This window comes from Triticum dicoccoides, chromosome 2B, assembly GCF_002162155.2.
Source record: "Triticum dicoccoides isolate Atlit2015 ecotype Zavitan chromosome 2B, WEW_v2.0, whole genome shotgun sequence".
NCBI lineage: Eukaryota > Viridiplantae > Streptophyta > Magnoliopsida > Poales > Poaceae > Triticum > Triticum dicoccoides.
The window spans coordinates 537,693,501-537,702,333 of record NC_041383.1 but is presented as its reverse complement, the minus strand read 5'-3'; positions in this window follow the sequence as shown (position 1 = coordinate 537,702,333).

The window sequence follows — 8,833 nt, the reverse complement described above, 5'->3', positions numbered from 1 at the left end:
TGTGGTTATTGTTGGGATTGAAATTGTTTTGTTTGGGCGCTGAATTATTGCCGCTGTTGTTCGGCTTTGGGGTTGAGTTCCTTGGCTTGGGGCACTGTTTGGCATAATGCCCTTCTTCTCCACAAGCGTAACAAGTAACGCCGGGGCGATAGGTGAATTCCTTGTCCCTTGCATGAAAATTCTTGATTGGGCGTGAGACATTGGATGAGAATTTGGGTGTCCCACCCTTTTTAAAATCTATCTTGCTTCGGTGATTGCGAGTGTGATTAGTCTGGTCCCTTTTTCGCTTGCGGATATCTTCCAGACTGCGTCTCTCATTTTCCAGAGTAATGGCCTTGTCCACCAGCGTTTTAAAATCAGGAAAAGTGTGCATGATCAGTTGGCATTTAAGTGCGGGTGCCAGACCGTCAAGGAATTTCTCCATCTTCTTGATTTCAGTCATACGCTCCTCATTGGCGTAGCGGGATAATAGGGTAAATTGACTGTTGTAATCTGACACTGTCATGTTCCTTTGTTTGAGGTCATCAAATTCTCTCTTCTTGATTTTCATAATACTCTTAGGAATATGTGCACCACGGAAACCTTCCTTGAAATCATCCCAGGTTATGTCATTTTCGTTGGGATGCATGTGCAGAAAATTCTCCCACCACGATGCGGCTGCTCCTGTGAGATAGTGTGGAGCATATAGTACTTTCTCGAGATCTGAACACTTTGCAATAATTAATTTCCTCTCCATATCTCGAAGCCAGTCCTCGGCTTCAAGAGGCTTGTCAGTGTGAGAAAATGTTTGAGGACGTGTCTTCTGTAGCTCAGATAACTTGGAATGTTGTTGATACTGTCCATGATGATTCCCCATGTTGATGACTTGGTTCATCATCTCGCGATGTTGTTGCTGACTCTGTTCATAAAGGCGGCACATTTGTGAAAGTGCCGATTCACTGCCTTGTTGGCTTGACTGTCCCTGAGTGAACTCATTGTTGGGTTGAGTATCATGAATTTCCTCTGGTGGAGTTGGCATGGAATGTGTCCAAGGACGAGACATTTTTCACTCTGGGAATTTTTTTTGTAAAACTCTTAAGAAAAGCGGAAAGAGTCAAAAAAATAAAACCAAAAATGCATAAAGCTGGCGGATATTATTAAATACCCAAGCTTACTTAAGAAAAACAAATCGACTTGCGCACGGAGAAGGACTGCTCATTACATATCTTACACGCGGGCGGTAATTATACAGTACATCACTCAGGATATGCGTACATAATCCTGACATGTTATTAAGGCTAGTGCACTTCTCCAGATCCTACATGATGCGCAAACAGGCTACTTCTCACAGCCTATGCACATATCTTACAAAGTGGTACAATACACGGCAGCTAAGCGTACTTAGGCAGAGATGTTGACGATCTCCCTTGCCCTGCCGAGGGCGAGGCGTAGCGAGGTTGGGGACTCGACTTCCTCCTCGCTAATGGGCTCCATACGTGTAGTGTTGTGCAGAGCGGGCGGAGCGGTTGCCAGGGGCGGAGCAACACGTACAGGAGTGGGCGCGAAGGTTGGTGTAGTGCGCGCTGGAGTGGGTGCAATGACTTGGTTAAATTCTTCGGTAGAAGGCAGGCGACGAGTAGGCGTAAAAGATGCTGATGACGAGACAAAAGTCGGTGGCGGAGCGATGGGTAGGAGCTCCCTCCTGTTGGCAGCACAGCCATGGACTGAGTCCATGCGGGTAGCTACGAAGTCGTCCACCAGGTTGTCGAAGGCTGCCTCCAGGGCCCGGAGATACTCAATGAGCATCTCAAAAGCCTCGTCTCGTTCTCCTCTGGGGCAGGAGTATGCATAGTGACAGGTGTAAGGCACATGGCACGGAAGATAACGATAACGACGAGTCTTCATCACGGGAAGGACATCCCTGAGACGAGCTATCGCCTCGCGGGCTGCCATCTGCATAGCATGCCTCTCCGTAGGCATGGCTCTTCCCACGAACCGGAAGCGGCGTAACTCACCATGCCCTCCCCTGAACTGCACCGCGGCCTGGTGCATGGTCAGACTGTCGTTGACTCGGTGCTGGTAGAGTGCGAAGACTGGGCGCACGGATGGCCCCATCGCGACCTGAACAATGAAAGAAAGAAGCTTGACGAACCCATCGGGCACGTTGGCGAAGGTCTGAGACTCGCAGCTGACGTCGGCCATCTACAAAAGTAGGCAAAATTCTGCAGGGTCAGATCATAAATTTATGCTGACTGACAGAAAATGACTACAATCGCAAAAGCATAAAATAGCCCTGTCATGCTAATAACTAATTAGCGATCGCACCTAGTGGCTTCCTACAGTCAGCCTGGCTCTGGTACCAAGCTTGTCAGGGCCGGTTTTCCAATAAAAATATTTATTGATAAACCAGTCTTTTGAGTCCAGTATGAGAGAAATCCTCCTCACTGGTAGACAATTTCTTGATACAATAAGCCAGTAGCATAAAATATATTACAGGGTTGAACTGCGGTCGCTCAACCAAATTATTACAAGCACGCCAATAATCATATATAATGGCGGACAGGACACAGTGGTGTGGAGACATACTACTGACTCATGGATAGGTTGGTGGTGGAAAAACACAGCGGGAAGGGAAATACAAGACTCTAAGAATATCATTTCATCGAACGTCAAGGTGAGGCTCGATAAATTTATTTGGTAGCGGAAGCGGATATAAAACAGTGACCAAATCCAGGGTCGCACGAGACTGACTGGGACTCCTCTAAGTGTCGGACTCGCTATCGAACTCTTCATCCATGAGATCGCCTTCGTCAGCATCTGGCCAAATCAACAAGCCAGTGAGTACTTTGAAAGTACTCGCAAGACAGTTCGGACGTAAGATATAACAAATGCGTGCATGGATGCAACATGATTAATTCCTTAATGCACAATAAATAAAATTGGCATAACGGGTAAGTAGAAAGGGTAAGTAAAAAGGGAAACGGCGGTAGTCCGCCTGAAATTCCACAGAACATAAATAAGGACCGATCGGGTGTCTGAAGCGACGCCTCGAAAGGTGAATAAACAAAAATAAGGAAATGATGCCACAGTCGGGCATCTTAGCGACAGCACATAAAGGGCTTTAAAAGAAATGCCACGGTCGGATGTCTGAGCGACATCACAAAAAGGGCTTTAAAAGAAATGCCACAGTCGGACGTCTGAGCGACATCGCAGAAAGGGCTTTAAAAGAAATGCCACAGTCGGACGTCTGAGCGACATCGCATAAAGGGCTTTAAATGAAATGCCACAGTCGGACGTCTGAGCGACATCGCAGAAAGGGCTTTAAATTCACCAGTAAACAATACTCATAATAAACATTCAAACCATGAGAATAAACGGGTTAGTCCATACACAGGGATAATCATTCAATCGGACTTAGCACTCATGCGATTCACCGGAGTCTCTGTCATCAAAGCTGACAATTGATTAGGACAAGATGGAACGAAACTTGACATGGATGAGATGATTTGGAGGAATATATGACTCTGCAGAGTTTGTAAAAAAAATTTCCCACAGTCAACGGATTTCCGTAGTCACGAAGGACTAGTTCCGTTTATGGTATTTCGGAAGAAAACACAGCTAACCGGTACACACCCATCCTACCTCTCGATGCTAGGAATCACCCTAGTCATCGTCCAAGAAAAACTTTTGAGACGGGGAGATCACAATCTCGAATAGCATGGGATCAAATTTATATACGCGCGCTCTAAGGGGTGCCCCCCTCTCGGTCCCATCGGAAACACCCATGCCCCATGACCGGATGACTGGCTTTAATCCAGGGCCATGGAACCATCATCACGGCCTCTCCTCTTTGGTGTGTACCATGAAAGTGGTTTGCAACTTACTAAACCATATTCCTTGCGGAAAACATGTGGTAGTACAAGGAAGGAAAATGATAGGTACTGGACCGATATGGTTTGACACTGAAGTCACATAGTCTGGCGTAAGACTAGCATGCTACAACACTGCCATCGTACCCATCCTCATGCCAACACATGGCCATTCATATTCACATTCACCCACGTATGGATCATTGAACTCACTCACCTTATTATCACATAAAATAACGTTCATCGGTATGCTTACCAACATGCCATAAACTAACTAAATGCAAAACATGCCGAGACATTCATCATATCAAAAGTTCAAACATGCTTGCCTGGTTCAGAGTAGTCGGAGCCTAGCTCGGTGAAGTTCGCGGCTCCGTCACCTCCTTCGGTATCTACGATTTAAAGAAAAATATATGCGCTAACGTAAATACCAAGGAGAGCACAGAAGGTAAACCAAATATTTTTCAAATAAATATGATAAAAACCTAGACAAAATTCTAAAGAGAACAGAAAAAAAATCAATCAAAAATACTTTTCTGATTAAAAGTTATAAGGGTTTTTATCCAGGGACTTATCTGTAATGAAACAGAAGATTTCCAGGGGCTAGTTTATAAAAACAGCAAACGCTTCGGTAGCGACTACGCCAGCCCGAAGAGAAAACGCATTTGGCAGTAGGCGTTTTCAGATAACTCTTCGTTTAGAAAGGACAGAGAGGCTGACAGCGGGTCCCACTTGTCATGTTTGAATTTTCAAATGGGAGGGACGAGGCTCGTCGGCACCCGAGAGCTGCTGTGGTCGCCGGCGGCGATCCACGGCGAGGCATGGGGATCAGAGGTTACCAATGTGCTCACCGTGTCCTTCCGCAACGGTGGGTGGTGGTGTTGGTCACCGGTGAGCACCACGTCGACGGCGGTCTCAACTCCGGCGGACGGTGGTTCGGGTGCGGATGGAGCTCGTCGGAGAGGGCTGCAAAGATTAAATTGAGGTGGGGGTTAGACTACTGGGTGCAAGAGAGGGCTACGGACGAGGATTGGGTGCCGGAGGTGGCCTCACCGAAGTGAATCGAGCTGGAGGCCGAGGCGGATCGGGGCGGCCGGAGCTGGGGAAGGAGACCTCCTCGAGGTCCCCCTAGTGGCCTGGCGGGGCTTTGGTGAGGAGTGGAGATGCTGCGTGCACGAGGGTGAGCTCGGGGCCCTTTTTATAGGCGGCCCGAGGCGGTTGCCGTGAACGGAGATTTCCGGCGAGCGATTACGGTGGCGCAGTGCTCGGTCGGGGTGGTTAGGGAGTCGAGCGTCATCACGGAGGTTCAATGGGTCCGTTTTAGTGCTAAACTGGCCGGGGTTTGGGTGTTTGGGTCGAGCTCGACGGAACGGGGTGGCGCGGGCCCGTCGGCGGCAGAGAGCGCGCTCCGTGCGTGCTGCGCCACGGCGACGGTGCCGCATGCGTGCGCTGGCACGGAGAAGGCCACGCGGAGCCACCAGAGGATTTGGGCGGTGCCGAACGGCGTTGCGCCGCCGTTCTCCTCCCTGTCGGCCGTTACGGGGAGCCGGCCGCCGCAAGACACGCCGGCGCAGGCGGGCCAGGGCGCCACCGACGCCAGGGTCGCGCCAAGCGCGCGTGTGAAGCTTCGGACAAGCAAGCGAGGCCGCGAGCAACGTGCCAAGTGCACTGTGGCCGCGTGACTGAAACTGTCGAAACTGAAAACTGAATTTAACTGAATTTCTGAAAGTGCAAGGAAAACAGTGCATGCAAGGTGTTCGACAGAATGATCTAGGCATGTAGGGATTTTTCCTTGAGCTGATTTTTGGTGGAGTGGCTTCTCATTGCTCAAATAGGCTGCCTGAATTTTGGTGGAATTTTTGGAGGAGTGTAGATATGAATTTCACCAAATTTGGCAAATCTGGTCCAAACTTGCAGAGACTGAATTTTGAAAATTTTGAAAAGAGGAGGAGTGGATCAAGATGGTTCTGGGTTGTGGGTTCAAAGGACAATCCAGGAGAATTGGTTTGAGGTCAAAACTCAAATGCAATAGGGCACTTGCTTTGAAAATCCCTCAGGCTCCAAATAATTTTCAGAATTGAATTGAGGGGAAAAATAATTAGAATAAAAATCCAAAACCAGTTTGGATTAGTTGGGACAGAGAATTTAGGTTGATCACAAGTTGTAGGGGAGGTTTTGGAGGGGTTTTACCACATGGGCAAAAATGCCAAGTCATGGTGGTTCCAAGATATGAAAATCCCAAATTTTCATAGAGCTTCACTTAAAAAAAATCTCTCCTCAAAACCACAAAGTTTTTTTTTTGATAAAAGCCAAATAAAAATTTTGGAGTGTCACAGTCATTTTATCTTCGCTCGTGAAAATCATTGAGTTGCTTGAAGTTTTATGAATTGGAAATATTTCCAAATGAAATTTAAATATTTTCAAATACCCTTTCATTTAAAATAAATGGAAGAAGTCATGTCATCTTCTCTCCAGGGTTTTGTGATGAAAAGAATTTGAATTCACGAAGATCATAAAAGCAAAATGAAAGTTTGGGGAAGTCCTTTTATTCCCTCTCATTTAACTTCCAAAGTTTCGAATTTCACTCAATCAATCAAATCTATCTATTTATTATAACATTCCAAAATTTAAAATTTTGGGATGTTACAAACCTACCACCCTTAAAATGAATCTCGTCCTCGAGATTCGGAGAGGCTAGCAAGAAATAGGTTAGGGTAGGGGTCTTCTCAAAATCCATCGATCATCTCTGGGGTCTGCGGTGCTACCACCCTTAGAAACATAGTTACGGTTCCGTCAAAACTCTTATACTCCATCCTTATTGTTGACAGTGTCGGTCTTTTCAGATCTCGGGAAAATTCCTTCTCTGGGCTCTTCCGGTAGCGGCATAACCTTTTCCTCAATTCTTTTGTATCCATTCCATCCCGGTAAGGTTATTCCGAGACTTGGGTCTTAGCTGACGGGTCTGGCGCCAATACTAAACAACTATCGATATCTCATGGTGGTCAACAATTTATGGTTTCTCCTGCACAAAACGGGTCTGGGTTGAACCTTACCGTATGACCTACGATTGGCAACGACTACCTTGTACAAGGGAAAAATACTTATACCATTCTAAGGTTTAAACAAGGTTTTGATCATCGTCTCTCTACTATAGGTAAGTCACTCAGATTTACCATCCCACATAGCAAGGCGAATAATAAGAGTAAGTCGGTATGGTGATCAATCCATCCCGCACCCAAATCATTATCTTGTACATGGTTTAACGAATCTCGCATTCTAACACTCGGTCATCCTCACAAGCATTGCAGAATTTCTCTTGTCGACGAACCAAGTTCGGATAAATCCATTGATTCTGCAAGCCAAACAACCATCTATCGTTCCTTAACAACTCTCAGGTTTTGCGTTGCTCCTATAAAATCGTCGGTGGGTAAAGGCATATCCTCTTCCAAGGGTTTTCCTTCAGCAAGGGTGTGCTTGCTTCTTGGCAGGTCCTGGGGCCTGTGGGTTATGGCCCATCTCATCACTTGTATACCTTGAACTCATCATCGGGTTAACTGATCATTATCCCAACATTCAGCTTCCTAGCATTCTTAAATCCATCCAATGACACTGTCTCCATCTTCCTTCTATTGTATCACACTAAGACGTGATTACTCAAACTCATCATGGAATTTCCATTGATCCATATTTCCAACATCATATCTCCTTTATATCCAATAGTACTTCATCTCTTCATCCTCGTGGGTATCCCACATACCAAGAAAAAAAACTCATACTTATGAAGTCCATACTCCACTTCGTGGAACATCGTTATCCTTTCTCGGGTCAAGCATCCTTACAGGGGGAATATTGGCCATCTCTGCATGGCACTTCTTCAACTGGGAAACGTGAAACACATCATGAACTTCTGTCAGTCCTTCGGGTGACTCCAACTTGTTAGCCACTTCTCCCATACGCTCCAAACTCGTTATGGTCCTACAAATCTCGGGGCTAACTTTCCATTAACTCCAGATTGTTTAACTCCTCGCAGAGGGGACACACGAAGACATGCTCTGTCTCCAATTTCATAGACTACCTCCTTGCATTTTTGAGTCTACAATACTCTTCTTCCTGGATTGAGCTACCTTCAGTCTATCTCGAATCAACTTAACATTCTCTTCTGAATCCTTGATCACATTTGGTCCAAACAACTGACGGTCTCCAACTTCATCCCACATCAATGGTGTCTGGCTCCTTCTCCCATACAAAGCTTAAAAAGGGGCCATCTTCAAACTGACTTGGTAGTTGTTGTTGAATGAGAACTCCGCGTAAGGTAGATTATCATCCCTACTGGATCCATAATCTAGCGCACATGCTCTCAACATGTCCTCCAGAATCTGATTGACTCTCTCGTTTTATCCATCTGTCTGCAGATGAAAGGCTGTACTGAACTCTAGCCTAGTACCCAAAGTGTGGTGCAGCTGATTCCAAAACTTTGAGGTAAACTATGTTCCTCTATCTGATACGATGGTCCTCGGAACTCCATGCAGACATATGATTCTGGGAAAATATATCTTGGCCAACTTCTCACTTGTATAGGTGGTATTCACTGGGATAAAGTGAGCCACTTTGGTCAAGCAAATCAACTACTACCCAGAGAGAATCATATCCTAATCGGGTTCTGGGAAATCCGGTAATGAAATCCATGCTAAGCTTATCCCCACTTCCATTCGGGTATCGGCATAGGCTGTAGTAATTCGACTGGCTTCTGATGCTCTGCCTTTACTCTCTAGCATACATCATCTACGACTACATACTCTGCAATATCCTTCTTCATACCAGTCCACCAGAAACACTCCTTCAAATCCAAATACATCATGGTGTTTCCAGGGCGAATCGAGTATGGTGAGTCATGAGCCTCTTGAAGTATTTACTTCCTGATCTTTACATTATTGGGAACATATACACGGTCCTTGAACCATAAGGTGTCGTGCTCATCCTTACAA